General features: G+C 34.8%; 1 long non-coding RNA gene across 1 annotated transcript in view; it reads left to right on the top strand.

The window, feature by feature from the left end:
- The window catches only part of LOC147916099 (uncharacterized), a 61,228-nt gene extending 48,166 nt beyond the window's left edge, over window positions 1-13,062 (top strand). Inside the window, exon 3 of the long non-coding RNA XR_015553346.1 lies at window positions 12,784-13,062. This is a non-coding gene — a long non-coding RNA (uncharacterized LOC147916099). The remainder of the gene's footprint in view (window positions 1-12,783) is intronic.
- The last annotated feature ends 5,465 nt before the right edge of the window (window positions 13,063-18,527 follow it).

The following is an 18,527-nucleotide window of genomic DNA, read 5'->3' as shown; positions in this document are numbered from 1 at the left end:
TGCATTTTAATGAATTTTTGTATTATTTTTCAGTACTAGAGATAGACTGGTACCAAAGTAATTTATATATGTGAACTCATATTATTAAATTAGTCCTAAGATTTCTCTTCTTTGTTCCAAAAGTGAAAATGAAAATTAAAACAATAACAAAAACTAACTGATGTCTTTGAAGTTTTTTTTAATCAAAGAACTTATACTTTTTGAACACCTTTTTAGCATTTTAAAAATCCATTACAATTGTTTTATTGTTTATCTATTTTTTTTTTTTTTGGTGAGGAAGATTGGCCCTGAGCTAACATCTGTTGCCAATCTTCCTCTTTTTGCTTGAGGAAGATTGGCCCTGAGCTAACATCAGTGCCAATCTTCCTCTATTTTGTATGTGGGATGCCGACACAGCATGGCTTGATGAGTAGTGTAGGTCCGTGCCCGGGTTCTGAACCTGTGAAACCTGGGCCACTGAACTGGAGCGTGTGAACTTAAACACTATGCCACCAGGCCAGCCCCTTTACACTGCTCATCAAGCTATGCTGTGTCAGCATCCCACATACAAAATAGAGGAAGATTGGCACGGATTTTAGCTCAGGGCCGATCTTCCTCAAGCAAAAAAAAAAAAAAAAACAAAAATTTTTTTCCTTTGTACTATGGAGATAAGACCTGAAAAATATACTTATAAATATTAGTCAGTCCTAACTGTAAATGGTAGATTACTTTATAGTACTTGCATTTTGTACTCCCAATAATGTGTTACAGAAGCCAATTTCTTCCTAACTGCAGAGAAATCATTCATTGAAGTCAAAGCAACAAGGATTTTTGATCGCCTCCTCTGTAGAATGTATAATGCCAAGTTTTATAGTCACTGAAAGTGGGTAATACCTTATGAATCATGTATATAAAATAACAATTTAAAATTGAACAATAAAATAGTTTATGAAGTACTTTCAAATATAACTTGTCATTTAATTCTTAAAGGAGCATGTTTGGTTAGGTATAAACATCTTATATCACACAGAAGAAAGTGGAGGTACAGAGAATAAGTGATTTTTTTCAGTGAAACACAGCTAATAAGTGGCAGATCTCCAGACAACTTGCAAACTATGAACTTAGATGATGTACAAATTACCTCTCAACTCTCACGTTTTTTTGTTTCCATAGTCATTAGAGGTATTGTTTACTAAAAAGTTGTTAGAATTCTCAAGTGCCTGATAAATATCATTATCACTACATTTCTTTGCCCCTATATCACTTTTACTTCTACTATTTAAACTGAATTTTTCAGTGTTGTCGGAGAATCTTTGTGCTTTTCAGCCTTTGTGGTTTAGTATTGTTGTGCTCTCTTTCAAGATCTGAGCCCACAGTATCTATCTATCATGAGATAAAACGGGGACGTAGACTCCAGCTTCATATAGTGAGAGATTTTTTAATGAATACAATCAATGAACTTGGAAGTTTCTGTGAAATATTGAGACAGACTAAGTATTTACTAAGGGTATTTTACTAGGGATTCCCCTATTGGCTAGGAGAATGTTGGGCCAAAACATCTTGAAAATATCTTTCCTTTTGAGCCTTAAGCCAATTACCTTATTTTAAGATGTACTATCGTGCTTTTTGCACTCATCTCTTTCTCTTTCTAGATTGCATGTCTTTATGGAGGGAAGGGAAGCGAATCCATATATGTTTGAATCACTCATGACGTCTAAATGTATCTTACTGATACTGATCATTCAATAAATTTTTGTCAAATGCCTTATCTACATAAGAATAAAGTGAGTTAAAAGCACTATAAAGAGAATATTTTAAAAGTATAATCTACTGGAACTCTAAAAAGAAGATACTAGGAAAGATTAAGATAAAAATTCAGTAGAGAATAATAAGGACAAACACACACATATAAATAAAAACCAAAATACGGCAAATATCTAATAACAGATGTGAGATAATTATCGGATAAGTATTATTCCCCAAAGCATAGTGGCCACACTTACTGGAATACGTAATTTAATAAATTTTAGTAAATAAAAATCTTGGATAATGGTGCTTTGAAAATATTGAGAAGTCTATGTTTGTCTATTTGTAGTGCTTCCTGACATTAAACATTTCATAGATATTTGGGTACCAATACTTTTCTCAGTTTTGCAGGGAATTCTGCAGATTCATTTTTTTCAAAATTTACACATTTTTATGAAAGCAGAGCTGTCTACTGATCTTAAAAGTGCTTTGACCCCTAAATATTGTCAGCAATGACATTTAAAAACTAAATTGTCTTGCATGACAGGAAAATAAATGATATTTTGATTAATTTCTTCTATTATTTAACTTTAAAAACAATTACTTTTGCATCGTGATTTTATGCTATCTTCCCTTTCTAAGGCAATATCAGTGTATGTACTTTTTAAAAAGTTTTCTCTGGAAGCAATGTCTCCCCTCTACATGAAGAAAATGAAAAAGCCTCAATAATTGCATCCACATTATGTTTCAATTATTATGTTTTAATTGTAATTTTCCAAAGAATTACAGATGTTTCCAGTACTATGCTATAAATAGTCATGCAATATAAGATTTCTGATCTACTTTACATTTTGTGAAACATCTTCATATATATATAATTTCTATGAAGAAAATAATTTTCAAATAGAGAGAAAAATATTCAGATTGCATCATTTTAGATGACGATATAGGGGTGATTATTCTGGCGTCCTTTGGAGAAGCAGTACTCTGAGGAAAAGGATGTAACAGGTAATACCAGGTCAAAATATGTTGCTACTCGTATGTATGAAAATATGATTCTTCCCCCCAATTTAATATAAAGTTTATGACAATTACTTTCCCCTGCCCTATAAGCCCTCAGATTGATCTTTGTAATTTCTTTTTTTTTATTACTTCACTCATCTTAAAAACAGATGTATTTAAACTATTCTTGCCTATTTCAAAAGGCTAAAATATGTTATGTACAAAGTATGCACAAGAAATATGCTACAATGAGGGAGGCTGGAAGGTGGAGGAGAAGAGAGGTTACATTTCTCTACTTCTAGAGGTGCCTCTGACAATAGTAACAGCTGCGAAGGGTGAGTGAGCATGATTGCAGGTGGCTGCGGACTCCAGTTGCAATAACAGTCGTTGCAGCCCCATCAGCAGGAAGGCCAGACCCTGGAGTCCTGCTCAGTAGCAATGAGGTGGAACAACCGCGGTGGTGACAGCCTTAGAATCTCCAGCAACTCATCAAGGTGCGTGGGCTCATGAGCTCAGGGTAGGTCGGAGCTTCCTGAATTCGACGTAACTGTCCATTTCCCTTTTGCTCCTTTAGCTCATCCCTGCAGACAATAGTATTTTAATCAATTCCCTTTCTACTTGAAATATCAAGAATAGTGTCTCTTATAATGGCAGGACATTAACTGGTATATGTGCTACTAGGAGTGGCCCCAGGAAATAGAACATTAAACCTGCAAATCTGAGAATAACCTGTAAATGGTTATACACCCTGTTAGTAAATGTCGACCTCAGCACATTTGGAAAATGAGACACAGGTAATCCATGGCATGCAAAGGTAAATGGTTGCTTCAACTATCACCTGTTGCCTGGGATGAAGTGACTAGTGAAGGTAAGGCTGCTTTTAACTGTTATGGTGGGTAAGGCCTACAAGGACAATGGGATGTGTTCACTACTTCCCACTGTACTGGAGAGTTTACTGAAAAACAGTACTATGAGGTCAGGTTGTTAAAGTCTCAGGTCAAGTCCTGATCAGAGAACAAGTTAGTTTCTGTGATGATGCTAAATAAGATCAAAATATAATCCTGCAATAGAATTCAGAGCCTAGCCCAGTGACTTATTTGAAATATTATTTGGTAAGGGTTGGGGACCTGAGTATAGGCATGAAAGACAATTGGATAGATTCCAATGAATCTAAGAATCCTTCAAAATCTTCAAGCCTTTTTTACCAACAGAAGCAGCCCCTCCTACCCTTGGCAAGATACTAGCTATCCTTTGCTTAAAACTTCTGTGATAATCTTACCCTAGGCAGTTGCTTTATAAATTGCACTTGTTCTCCAGTCTCCACACCCTACTGCTTCTCCCCTTCACATCCACTACCAGAGCAGATCTCCCAATGTACCTCAAGAACAAATATAAAGGAATCATTTAGAAGAACATAGCTTATACACCAAAGGATTTACAGATTTTTGCTAATTTATATGAGCAGAAACCTAGACATTATTTTGGAGGATGGAGCCTAAGGGTGTTGGATCAAGAAGCACAGAACATAACTTTACATCAAGCAAAATTTGTCTCTATAAATTTTATAGAGCATATAACAGACATTCTGCTTCAACTGTTAACTCAAGCAACTTAGAGTGGCTTTAATACTTTTCTTGGTTGGTTGGCTGAAACCAGGTCTCAACAGTGGCCTACATTATGAGATTGATTGCCAGGATTTGCTTGGAATACCAAAGAAGGTATCCAAATATTTACGAAGATAGCCATCTTGGTGTAGATTTATCATGAATGATATGTCCCATGGGAGGACTTAAAGGACACTACCTTGAAAATGTTTGAGACATCTTGAATGTGTTGGCAAGAAGAGCTCCAACATCCATATAAAGCTCTGTGATATCTGTACTTTGCAGGCCTGGGATGATGGTAGCACGTGTTTCCATGGACCCGAACTCTTTCATTTCAATGAGTTTGATTTGAACTCTGGAGTGGCAGAGACAGTGACTGTAATGGGTATAGGACCAGAGTGACAACTGCAGTGTTTTGATCTGCACAGACAAATATTGGTGACCTAATTAACCATGATGTCCTGGATGGAAAGCTATTTTTGTATTACTTGCATATATAATTAGAAAAACTGTAGGTCTAGTGAACACAGAGCACTGTTGATTTATCATAAAAAAGAATGAGATTCACAGCCTTTTAATGATTGTCATATAATGGGAAGGTCTTATAATGATGCTAAAATGTAATATTCGATCTTTATAGAATCCTGAGGTAGCACTGCAATTAATCTAGAAAAGGAATTAGCTTTATTCAGAAAAGAATATAATAATTGATGTGATCTCATGTACCTCTTTTGGGAAAGATAGGTACTTCTTCATTTGCATGTGGATAGTAGTATCTTGTGAGGCGTAAGCATGATGTTGTTGATATAATTGTTGAATGTACTAAACATGGATAGAGGGATTTACGTGGGTATTGAGTAACACAAGTGGGGATGTCGAACAGACAGTCTCTACTGGCTCTTGCTTCCACATCCATCCATCCATCCATCCATCCATCCATTTTCTTTTCTATATTGTTAATTAACGCAAGACTGAGGGTCTGTCTGTGTATCTATGTGTGTGTATGCATGTGTGCACCTAACCCTGCAGAAATCAAAGTTGAAAATAAATCATCAAAGCATTAATATGATAATATTCAAAACAGTAATTAACACCACTTGGGGACACCTGAAAATGATTTAATAATGGACAAATAACTTTAAATGTAAAGGACTATGGGAGATTTATCAGACAGACAAGAGGAGACAGAACAAAGAAAGAATCACTATAGAAAAAAGAAAGAGCAAGGTAGAGACAACCCGAATTATCAGGCATAAGCTCTGTACCCGTTGTACCTAGGCTTTGCACTATTGCATGACCAGTAAACCTGTCAGTGAGCACCCATGCCAAAGAATAGGGTCTATAATTTTTGTCTGCCTCTCTGTTCATTTACTGATGAACACACAGTTGCTAAATTTTGTTTTTAAAATATCTACATCACATGGATACCCCTGATATCTTCTTATTGGTGAAACAGAAACTAAGATGACTTTGTGATGAAATAATATAAAGTCCTAACAAGCTTTGTCTCCTTTCTTATCTCAGCTTTTAGAGTTCATCGCTTCTATGCATCAGAATGTCAAAGTAGTTTTTCTGATACGCTTTAATCTGACATTAAGGAGTAACTCCCTGCTATCACAGACAGGCACTCAATAGTACTTGTATAGCCTTAGGAACTTGCAATACTAGACATCCAGGGGACTCTCACTGTATATGACAGATTTAGAAATATTCATTCTCTTGAAGTTACCTAACGTAGAGACATTTCTAACTTTGTAATTGCATGATCATACATATTGATATTTTTCCCCAATATAAAATGCATCCTGCAATGCCTGTTCTAAACTACCACTAAATAGTTATCAGTGATGATAACCACAATGGATGAACAGTTACTTTTATTTACCATTATAGTCCCCATGAAAGGGGAGAGCTTCATATATACTAGTTAGAAATTATTTAACAGCAAACTTTTCAATCAAATAATTTTAAATTTTACATTATCACTGTCAGGCTTAAAAACCTACAAGCCAAATGCTCTATTTGATTCACTAATATATAAATGGTGATGGTGGAGTAATCTGAAGCAGCTTGAATTCTCTTTTACATTTCTATCAAAACAGGAGAATTGGGTAAATTTAAACAAAAGATTTGAAATTTAGCAAGTGATATTTATTACTTCTGCTTTGCATTCATAATCTTCTGCAAACGTGAATAAAAAGACCTATGTGTAACAGAAAAGGATCTTCAGTTCAATTGTCCAATGCTTGTCAAATAGAAAGGAGCAGAGGATATTTTCCTAAGGTCTAGTCGAGGGTGTCCAAATGCAATTCCATTAAAGATTGCTTCAGTCATCATTTTCTCAAGCCAGGTTCAAAAGGGCAAAGTCAGTTTTTTAAACAAATTTTTAATTATTGCATATGCCCTTTCAAGTCAGTGAAAAACAATCACCTTTCCACTCATCAAGTAATTGTGTTCAATGTCTGCAGAGGACACTAAGCTCCAATAGGTTTGGCTGATACGTAGACAAGTTGTGCTGCTGCTGAATAATGTTCTTATTTTGGATGTGTCAAGGCCAAAATAGCACTCTTAATTTAAACATATAGCAAGGCATTAGTTTGTTTACATTTTAAAGTAGAGTTACCAAATTGAAGACCTTCTCTATGATAAAACTGTTAAAACAAATTGACAGTCAATATTCCTAAACTTTAACTTGATTAATCCTGCTCTTAGCAATTGCACTCTCGCATTATATATGATCTTTGGTTATTCAATGAAGGAATGAGCAGAGGGTTTCTTTAAGTGAATTTCAGATTCATATTGAACTTTGCAACATATTGGTGCTATTTGGAGATTATGTGTTCAACACGCATTATGTAACTGTATTTGCCATGACTAAAAAAATGATAATATGAATGTTCTCAGGTTTATATAACTCTAACTTTAAAAGGTATAAATAAATAACCTAGTTGTATCATGGATAATCAGAAAATTTTTACTTTTAAAAATTATTAACTAATGAACCCAATCACACTGCAGACTGGTAAGTAATTTTAATTAACAATAACAAGAAAAATAATCTTTAAAAGTAAATAAGGGATCTAAGTAAGTGCTCAGAATAACTTTAATTCTTAAAAATAACCAGCTCATGAATCTAGTCATACTAGTGTTTGTTAATAAATATTGATTTATAATGATAGGAAGGAAATAAAAATATAAGTAATCTCAAGATTCTATAGTGACATGTTTATCATAACTGTATTCATGAAAATCAATAATAATAATATATTATGCCTTGTGAACTAATCAGATACTCTTTTGTAATATTATATTATTAATGATATATGCTATTTTCTAGTTTGATACATATAATATGTATCATACATATTATTCTAGTTTGATACATACAAACATTCCAGTTTGATACATATATTATGTATCAAACTCAATAAATTACTATCTATGGCAGCTAGACCTTTAGTGGTGAACACAATATAGTCTATACAGTAGTCAAAAACAAAAAAAATAGAATAACATAAAAATAAATAAATAAATAATTATCTATTCAGATAAACTGTGTTGCTGCACAAAGGCCTAAGACAATTGTATCAATATGAATATTTTCAACTTCAGAGCAATGATTTTGACAGGTTAGAGGAGTAAATTCATATAATAGAGTGTCATGATTCAAGTAAAATCTAATCACTCAAGGTAAAATTCTACCCTACCCATGGAAGGAAGACTAGAGACTTAAAGCAGCATTCCTATGAAAGTTGAATTACTTTCAGGCTGATTTTTGTATTTATAGTTTTCAGCATATAACTGAACTAATGGAAAACAAAACTGGTATGTGGGATGATTAGTTACAGTTATACTAGATTTGCCTTCAAATTGAGGATCTTTGAAAAAATAGACTTGGCAATAAATTGATTTTCATATCTTTTTGGCATCCTTTATTTAATCATTTGTGTTTTCCATTGATACATGATTATAAGACTTAAATTCTTTAGTTTTAAATTAATAGGCATATTTTAAAAAAGAAGAAAATGAATAAGTGCTTGAATTAAACATCAGCATTGTCTATTTCTATTATCCCTCGCTTTTGTCATGTCACCTGGGCTCCTCCTGGTTCAGCAAGGTAATACAATGATTTATTCTAGACTAATTAAACTACAGACATAATTAAAGTAGCTTGGTTTAGAGGTGTTACCTGATTGGCTGTTAAGACAGTCAAAGGAAACAAAATCATGTTACAAGAGATCCATTTAGGGAGATATAGAGATAGAGATAGATATACCTAAACTGACAATTCACAGTAGCTCAGGTTGTTTGTAATATATTCTGCTACATACATATTTATACTTAAGAAAAGGAGAATTTTGGGTTGAGAGGAGAGATGAGGCTAAATCAAAATAAAAACAAAGATTTAAAAGTGCTAAGCCATTGGTTGTCTATTCTTGAAATGTGAACAAGGTGAGGGTAGAGGCCAGGTCGAGTTGTTCTGCCCATCATCATGATGGGCAGAACCCATCTATCATGGGTAGAACAAAGCTGTGTAATACTGTGTATGGGAAATGGAAATGAAGAATCAACCTGTGTGCACAGAGTAAGTAATGAATATCAGAAAATGTTAGGGAATATTTTTCTTTTAAAAGTGTTTACTCTTCGCCTCTCTGTCTTTGAAAAGTCAGTCACGTGGGGGTGAGAGTTAACAGTGAATGCCTACCCCAGACTTTGGCTAATTATTGCACAGTTGACCACATCATCTCCATAAATCTTAGGCATGTTCTGGCCCTTTGCCATGAAGTCTGTAAGTCTGGCCCACTCTGCTCATATATACAACTAACTATCAATTGTAAAGTGATAAGGAAGCATAGAAAAATCTCAAAAAGTACTTTTTCTAGGTCAGGTGACAGCAGTTCCAAATGAGCATCTTTGAGTATCTTCATTCCACTTCATAACATGTGTTCAATTTATAAATGCTTGGCCTTGTATGCTCTCTATGTTGTCAGCATTCTCTTCATTTTGAGAGACAAATTGATATCTCACTTAGAAATGACCAAATTGAGTGCCATCTGTTACAATGAAGGGCTACTTCAAGAACAACTTTTATCGACTGTAGTTGGAATCTTCATTGTAGTAGCAAAATTGAGAAGCATTTCTAGTGGGCCCAAAGAGTAATATTTTTCTCTCTCAAATTATTTTTCTCAATTTTTATAGTCCAAAAATTGTTGTAAATGACATGTAGCAGAATGTTTTTTTGCAAATTAATTTAGCAGAAAATGATTGTAAATCAAAGTAGAAGAAAGGCTATCTAACAGACATTCCCAGAAATCAAAGAACTAATATTTTAACTATCAAATAATGACATGTAGGATATCTAGAGTCAAGCTCTGAAGAATATTATTAATAGCACTTGATCAAACTTTTTAAAAAAATTTTCCTTGTTTATCTCATTGACATTCATGCTTATATTTGGTACTTTGTGCAGGACTGACTCTATAATGGATTATCATCTTAGAAAACGCAAATAATTTTTAAAATAAGAAAATAATGTAATAAGATGTACACTAACAGTCCTAATCTAATCAACACTATATTAGAGCCGAGTTTTGTTCAAATTTAGTAAAGCATTTTAAATAAAAATGATCTGTCATAACACCTTTTTCTGCTACATATGGAGAATCTTATATATAACTTTAGCCAGCCCTGGTCTCTAGTGGTTAAGATTCAGTGCTCTCACTGCTGAAGCCTGGGTTCATTTCCCGGTCAGGGTATCACACCACCCATCTATTGGTTGTCATACTGTGGCAACTGCATGTTGCTGTGATGCTGAAAGCTATGTCACTGAGATTTCAAATACCAGCAGGGTCACCCATGGTGGACAGGTTTCAGTGGAGCTTCCAGACTAAGACAGATTAGAAAGAACTTGGCCACCCACTTCTGAAAAAATGAAAACCCTATGAATAGCAACAGAGCACTGTCTGATATAGCACCAGAAGGTGAGAAGATGGTGCAAAAAGACCAGGCAGGGTCCTGCTCTGCTGTCCACAGGGTCACTAGGAGTTAGAATCAACTCGATGGCACTAACAAAATAATATGTCACTTTACTTGTTTAAAAAAATACATATGTGAGGGGCCGGCCCGGTGGTGCAAGCGGTTGGGTGCGCGCGCTTCGCTGCGGCAGCCCGGGGTTCGCTGGTTCGGATCCCGGGCGCGCACCGACGCACTGCTTTGGCAAGCCATGCTGTGGCGGCGTCCCATATAAAGTGGAGGAGGATGGGCACGGATGTTAGCCCAGGGCCGTCTTCCTCGGCAAAAAAAGAGGAGGATTGGCGGATGTTAGCACAGGGCTGATCTCCTCACAAAAAAAAAAAAAAAAAAAAATACATATGTGAAGGAGAAAAATATTATCCTTAATCAATTCCTTTAGTAAGTATATATAAACTATTTTCAAATAAATAACAAGAACAGAGTTCTTCAAGTTATGTCCTAGATTCTGCTTCTTCAAGACTACTTCTGTAGGATCTTGGATTAGTTGTTTTAGACTAGGTGTGATGTGTGAGTTGCTGTTATGATGTGCTGAGTCCAGCCCCAGGAACCATCCTATATGAACAACACAAAAATAAATAAATAAACAAAATTTAGAATGAAGAAAAACATGTTTGACAGGATAATTGGGCATCTTTCCTAATTCAGTCCTGTTTAATGTGATCCAGAGCCATAAACTTTATCCAGATATGCTTACAAATTGCACAACTGTGTGGCCTGACATGTTCTTCTTTGTAAGATCTTTACCCATTTTCTTCTATGAACAATTACTTCTTTGTTGGCATATCCTTTGTATTTACAATGTGTCAACGCTTTCTCTTTTACATTGAATATTTGAGAAAGAAGGTAACTTTTTTTTAAGATTGAGGAAAAATTATATGCTTGATGTTAAAGAGATGGGAGAAAAAATGGGGAAGAAGTTTTTTGTTTGCAGAACGATTTATTCTCTTATTTATATTTCATGGAAGAAATCAGGACAACTATAGGGTGAAAATACAAATAATTTAAACTGAGCAGATTGGAGAATTTTTAGTAGCTAAGTTGAGAATTATGTCCTAAATATAGTGGTATATTTTTTTTTTTTTTTTGCCAGAATAGCATTGGACTATTGGACTAGAAGGAATAGCATTGGACTAGAAGGAATAAGGAACAAGTATTCAGGGAGGTCCAGGAAAGCTAAAGGGAATTGAAAGAAGTAATATAACAGCTACCAAAGGTTTGAGGTGTTCCAGATGGGGGATGGAGGTGCCCAAAGACAAAGCATATCAAAGAGAAACATTCCTGCTGGCCTATAGCTACAAATCCCAGAAGGTACATTAATGTGGGAGAAGGCAGGCCCCACGTTATTAATAAGCTTAAAAACGAATTTAGATTGATCTCCTTTAGGTTATCTGACTCCTTTTATATTCTGTTCTCTCCCTTGTGTTTAGTTTCACTGGGTTTTAATCAGATTACTCTAAAATGTTCTGAATCCAGGTTAGAATTTAGCATGAAAACAACAGAAGAGAGGAGGAGAGTTTTCTAAATGGGGTATTTCAAGTAACTCACCACAATTTCAAGTAACTCACCACTGCCCTGAGGAGGACTCCTGAAGGGCAGAGAGAAGTGGGGGAAGCTCATGCACTTGACACAAGAAAAGCTGAGTAGCCGGAAGAGTTCGTCAGAAGGAAGGCGCTGGGGAGAAAAGGTTGGCAACAACTCCCTTTAGGGATCGCACTCTGAAAATCCAAGGTTTAATACAAGCTTCGTTCATTAGTGTAAGTGTTTCTGCACAAGTAACTTGTCATTACAATTTGGTTTAATCTTAGAAATTGGAGGGGCAAGAGACCTGTTAGGTCATAGTGCTTGTCACTCCAGTGCAAAATAGAAACAATGGCTCTCACATATAAGGTTGCTTAAATTAACATAAAAATGGAAAAATATGGAACTATTTTTTTTTCTATGAAAAGATTTAGGAAGTACGATGTTTTCTTTAGATTTTTTTTAATGGAGATCTTTGGGCATAGGGCTCTTCCATAAAGGCTGAGGCTGAGGAAGTGTTTGAGGGCTTTAGGACAAGATGGTAGGAATGGTAAATGGCATCACAGTGTAAGGACTCATGGAGAAGACACTGACTTATTTACTCTGCAACTTTGATAATGATGCTTAATCCTTCTCTGCCAGAGTCGCAATTATAAATAGCAGTTGTATGCTATCTCAGATCATTGCCGTGGAGGGCATTAAGCTATAAACTACATTTTAAACTACTCTTTAAGTTCACTCTGTTCAGAGAAATGCAGATAGTCTAATTTATTTTCCTTCATATACGGTGGAAAACAATTGGTGTAACTGATAAGAAAACGTGATTGATTGATAGGCATATTCAGATATGCTTATCCAAAATGCTCTGATCTTATGGTAGCTTTTGTTTATTGTTTTACAGCCAGAGGAAAAAAAGGAAAAGAATGTTAAATCACCAGCAATAAACGATTCAGCTCCAAAACTGCATAAACATTACAGAAGAGTGAAGATATGAATTATCTGAAAATTATTTTTATGCTTTGGACTGTAAAACAATGTGGCATTCATAAATAATTTTACCCTCAGTATTGTTCTGTCTCTGAAAATTTAAGTTGTAGAGTCTCTTTTCAGCTCTGATTTCAGATCACATTTATTTCACTTACCTATTCATTTAGCTGACAGTGATAATATGCCTGAAAAATATCGTTTTTTGATCATGTATATTTGACAGACAGGTTTGTGTTTCTTTTCCCTGTTTCTCTAGGCTAGTGCTCTGCCTCGTGATGTGCCCCTGCTGTGGATGTCAGTCATCAGACACTCTAGCAAATGATGGGAGATCAAAGGAAGCAGGAGATGGTTTAAGTGATCAATTTAATATGTAGGTTGTTGAGCCATGGAAACATTCCAACCACCTGTAGCATTCCTGGCTAGATTTGGATATATGTATTGCATGTGTATAAGCTTAACTGGGAAATAAGATTTGATGATTTATATACTATTTTTTCTTTTGATAGCAGCTTAATTCAATTACTATCTCACTGAGATTTCTGAAGATTTTCCCTTGAGAGATGTATTATGATTATGATGTATCATATATATGTATCATATCAATATGATTATGTATTAAAATTATGGTGGCCCTATGATCTACTTTTTACATGGTCTATTGAAGGCAATAAGAAAGCCTGAAATTTTTATTTGTTAATCCAGAAAATGTTGTATGATAATAGGTTTTTTATATAAAAAATCATCACCATTCAATTTTCTCAGCAACTGAATAGTATGAATCTAAGAAGCAAGATTACAGAGAAGACCACACAAGAGTACTATTCGTAAGCCCCTATATTGCTTACTCATAAGAGGGGTGCAAGCAACAGGGAATTTCAACTTCGGAGAAATAGCGCTTGCTAAGATCAGTAAGGTAAAGCATTATAATTACAAATGGAATAAGTGTTTTTGAGCAAAGTCTTGAGAATAATTGTGAGTTTAAGTGATTAGGGTCTGCAAATAGCAGCTGTACTTGCATATCAAAGCAGGAGTGTAAGCTCTGTTCAGCTGCGATGGGCTGTTAGTAATTTATTAGTCTTTTCATCCTCACAGAGATAATGATCTTCATCTTAACTATTCTAGTTGGATTTGAATAGCTGCAATGTACAAAAATAGGTATGCACATTTAAAATTATTTTGTAATAGGTGCTTAATTTAAGTGGCTTTTTTTGGTTGGGCTCAAGTCCCTCTCTTAACCTACTAAGATCTACATCTAAAAAGATTTTTACAGGGCTGGCCCAGTGGCGCAAGCAGTTAAGTGCGCTAGCTCCACCACGGCGGCCCGGGGCTCCCCGGTTCTGATCCCCAGCACACCGACGCACTGCTTGGCGAGCCATGCTGTGGCGGCGTCCCATATAAAGTGGAGGAAGGTGGACATTGATGTTAGCCCAAGGCCAGTCTTTCTCAGCAAAAAAAAGAAAGAGGAGGATTGGCAGATGTTAGCACAGGGCTGATCTTCCTCACCAAAAAATAAAATAAAAACAAGAAAATTTTTACATTTATTTACTATTTGCATAAAGTTCTTTGTGTAGAATGTCTTAACGGTCTCATCCAGGTCCTAGCTGCCTTTACCTGCTTTCTCTTAAGAATTATTACGTATCAGAGCTTTCACAAATGAGGATTGAGTGGGAAATCAGAGCCTCAATGCTTTCTGTCTGAAACACTGGGATTATCTGGATGTGGCTGTGGGATCTCCTGCCTAATACAGTAGAGTGAGGTTGGAGTACCGTGTTGGTAGGAATTTTCTCCTCTAGCTATGTCAACAATTAACCTGGAACCAGGATCGACAGATTTACCAGATTTATTCCACACATACCATACAACAAACTTATACTAAAAATATTTATCTGAAATTCAAACTTACCTGGGCATCTTGTATTTTATCTGACAACTGGAAGGACAAATGCAAATTAAAAATAAACGATTTAATTCTCCCTGTGGAAAATAAGGAAGAGATTTCCCTTTCCTCCTTTATCTTCAAGCATTTTCCTGAGAAATCTTTTAATTGTAAGCACTATCTCATTTCTTTGAAATGTATATAATTTCTTTTGAAGATTAGAAAGGTCCTTTTTAACTGGCCCTTTGTCACTTTTATGACCTAGGAATGTCTTTCTCAAAAACTTAGGAGCTGTCTCTTTGAAATGCAAACATCAAGAGAGATAGGACCCTTAGCTCCCAGTTTCTATGGGATGGTAGGAGCCTAACTTCAGTGGGCATCTTGCTCCAAGTTACAAAACTGCCTCCTGTCATAAAGACATGAAAAGTTTGTCTTTCCTCTGGATAAAGCCAATAAATTAACACAGATGATCACCTCAATTGCCAGGTAAGTCTAGGATGAACTATGGTATTGTCAAGTTCTCTACTTGAGGACTAGTTAAGGGAGATACCAGGTCAATAACTAACCTGGAACCAGGATTGCCAGATTTTCCAAATTTGTCCCAAATATGATATGGGACATACTCATGCTAAAATTTTATTAAAATTTTTTTGAAAAAAATATTTATCTCAGAAATGTTTTTCTTTTTCAATATTATTTGTTATTTGTATTTGAGATTAATCTATATTCAGGTGGGTAATTATAATTTATTCTTTTTCACTGTCATATAGGTTCCATTGAATGAATAATTCTTAATTTTTTTATACTTTATATTGATGATAGAGAATTGAGATGTTGGTCTAACTTACCAATTAATCTATTTACATTTTGAATATTTTAATACTAGAGAAAACCCATGAAAAGATACATGGTGCTTATAAATAAGTTTAGTAAGCGTTATAAAGCATTGGTTTTCTTAATATTGATTCATAGATTCAATTCAGTTTCAACAAAATTCCAAAAAAGTTTATTTTTGGTACTCAACCAACTAATTCTAAACTTTCTTTGGAAGTGCAAAGCATCAAAAATAATCAAGAGAATCTAGAAAAAAAAAGAAGCAGGGCAACTTGCCCTGTCAGGTAACACGATCTATCAAAAGAATTTTATAAAATGCTACAGTCTTAACATGATAATGTGAAATTAAAGTATTAATGTGAAAATAGAAATAAAACAATGGAATAGAATAGGGAATCCAGAACAGATTCATGCTCATATGAAAATATGCTATACAACCAATTTGCTTTGTAGGACATTGAGGAAAGGGTGACTATTCCCTAAATGATATTGAGAAAAATTATTGTTGAGAAACAACGTTCCGTGAATATTTTCACATTTCAGCAGAGTCTAGGCTTTATTATTGAATGACAAGCATGCCTTGGAAGTTAGAGATAGTGAATTGCTCAGGAGGGATTTAAAGACTCATCTCCCCTGGATCCATTGGCACAATTGCCACAGGTAATAGACCTAGAAATCTTTCCCTCCTCCAAGGATGATTTATTTATATTCCAGAGCAAAGTTCTCTGTTTTTCTCTCCAGAGAGGCAAGGGGACAGATATGACAGCTGCTCTGTAAGATCTGAGTCTCATAATTTTAGAGTTCCTCTCCTGTGGTACTAACCCCATTGCACAAGTAAGTACATACGTCTGAACCCCATCACATCACTGTGTGTGGGAATTGGTGTGAGGATCAAGGGCTGCTAAAATGCTCTGTGAGTAAATGGTGTGATTTATATGTGTGTGTGTGTGTGCGTGTGTTTAACTATAGCAAGTTAACTTGTTAACTTGCAAGTAGGATATCATCTCAGACCCTTCAAGGTTTTGGACTTGGTTATCCTTTAATTGAAAAAAAAGAGAACTCTAGTTCATTTTGTATACATAAATCATTTCAAGATGGATTATGACAAATGTAAAAGGCAAATCTCCAATACTCTAGAATATATGGATTTTACTGTGTGATGTCATCAAGGAATTTCCTTAGGTGTGGTTGTCATGGTAGTCTAACAAAACGCTTAAAAATAATAGTGTCATTAAAGCATGGGGCATGGTGGTATGTTTCAGCAATGCTGTGTAGTTTCAACTTTTTTGAGTTTATAGTGTGTGTATGAGAACATTGGTATATTAAACCAGAAAAATAGTTTGGGCATATATGACATACCTGGAGTTTGTAACTAAAGGAAAATAGAGAAATTGTCATAGTTGATGACACAAACTGTTAGTAGTGTGTAGAATAGGTCAGAGGACAGAAAGAATGGTATAGGATATATGCATTAGTTGCCTGTTGAATTAATATAGGCAAAATATAATAGCCTCTGTTAAAGCATTTGCAGTAGTAATAAAAAAGAGAGAAATAGAGACACAACTCTAAATAAAGTAACCAGTCTAAAGTATCAACATCTTAACAATTACTCTAATCTGTGAAATCTCATCTGCAAATAATTTTTTTAAACTCTTGCATTTACCTTTAGATAGACAAGAGGAATTATCAATGAGGCATTTAAATATACCACATGTAACTCGTAGGTCATATCTACAATAGGGACATAAATTTGGAAACCGTCAAAATGAAGACCATGAATATGAATGGTATTGATTAGGAAGCATAATCTATGAGTAGAAGAGACGTAACTGGGAAAAAATTGAGGGGCTTCATCATTAGAAGGCCAGGAGTTTCTAGTTCATAAAGTACGGCACTTAGGTAGGTTATTGAAATTGAAATTTTAATTAAAAGAAGAATGAGAAAAATACTTACACTATCAAAACTTGGAGGGTAAAAAGTCTGAGGGTTGATATGTGAGTGATTTTGATCTGTTTACTCATTATTAATTAATTCAGCAAATACTGAGTGCCAGGCACTGTTCTACCACTGAGAATATAGCAGTGAACAAAAGGGACACATATTTCTGCTTTTTCCAGACTTAAATCTAGTGTGTGGAGATAGATCATAAATAATGAAACACAAGAGTTATAGTGAGGTGAAAATAGACCTAAAGGTCTAAAATGGACAAGTCAAGTAATAGTGTATAAACCTATTATTTAATCTCGTGGATGAAACGAGCAAATAACTTAAAAACAAATTATTTAAAATAGTTCACAAGAAAGAGGAGAGGGAGTGGGGAGAATTGGAGCAGGATATTAATACGTCTGTAGTATTAGATTTTTTTTTTACTGTATACAAATATTTTAAGTTTTTAAGGAAAATGGAAGAAGATGAATGATTCAGCAAAAGATAGCAAAAGGAACATTGAGAACGATACCAAAAACTCACATGAGCACAATATCATGGAAACAAAGGTGTAGGAATTCTTTCTGGAGTAGGAAGTAATTTTCTGCCTAATTTTTCAAGAATAATAGCCTTCTTAGGAAAATTATTCTCTCCTGTGTTTATGGCTTCATGGCATTCTTGTGGTAATAATGCCAAAACACTGTCAGATTATTTCGAAGCTTTCTCCACCTCAGAATGACTCTTATCTAAACTTACTTTCATATTTCCCAGGTTACAATTAATCTTTCCCTAGAACTAAGATCTTTTGGAGCCCCAATTCCTCCTCTTTCATAGATAAAATGATCAAATAGCTCATTAATTCCCTTATTTCAGAATTATAAGTGATGTGGCAAGGTATATGTATACTTATTAATTCAAAAAGATCTAATATTATAGCAACTGAAAGTCATATAATACCATGTTTTAAAATGAAAATAAATATAATTTATTTGACCATAAACATAATCTTGAAATCCTTGAAT

Source organism: Ceratotherium simum, chromosome 10 (assembly GCF_057802395.1).
Source record: "Ceratotherium simum simum isolate JZ-2026a chromosome 10, ASM5780239v1, whole genome shotgun sequence".
Lineage (NCBI taxonomy): Eukaryota > Metazoa > Chordata > Mammalia > Perissodactyla > Rhinocerotidae > Ceratotherium > Ceratotherium simum.
This window is presented reverse-complemented; position numbering and strand designations above follow the sequence as displayed.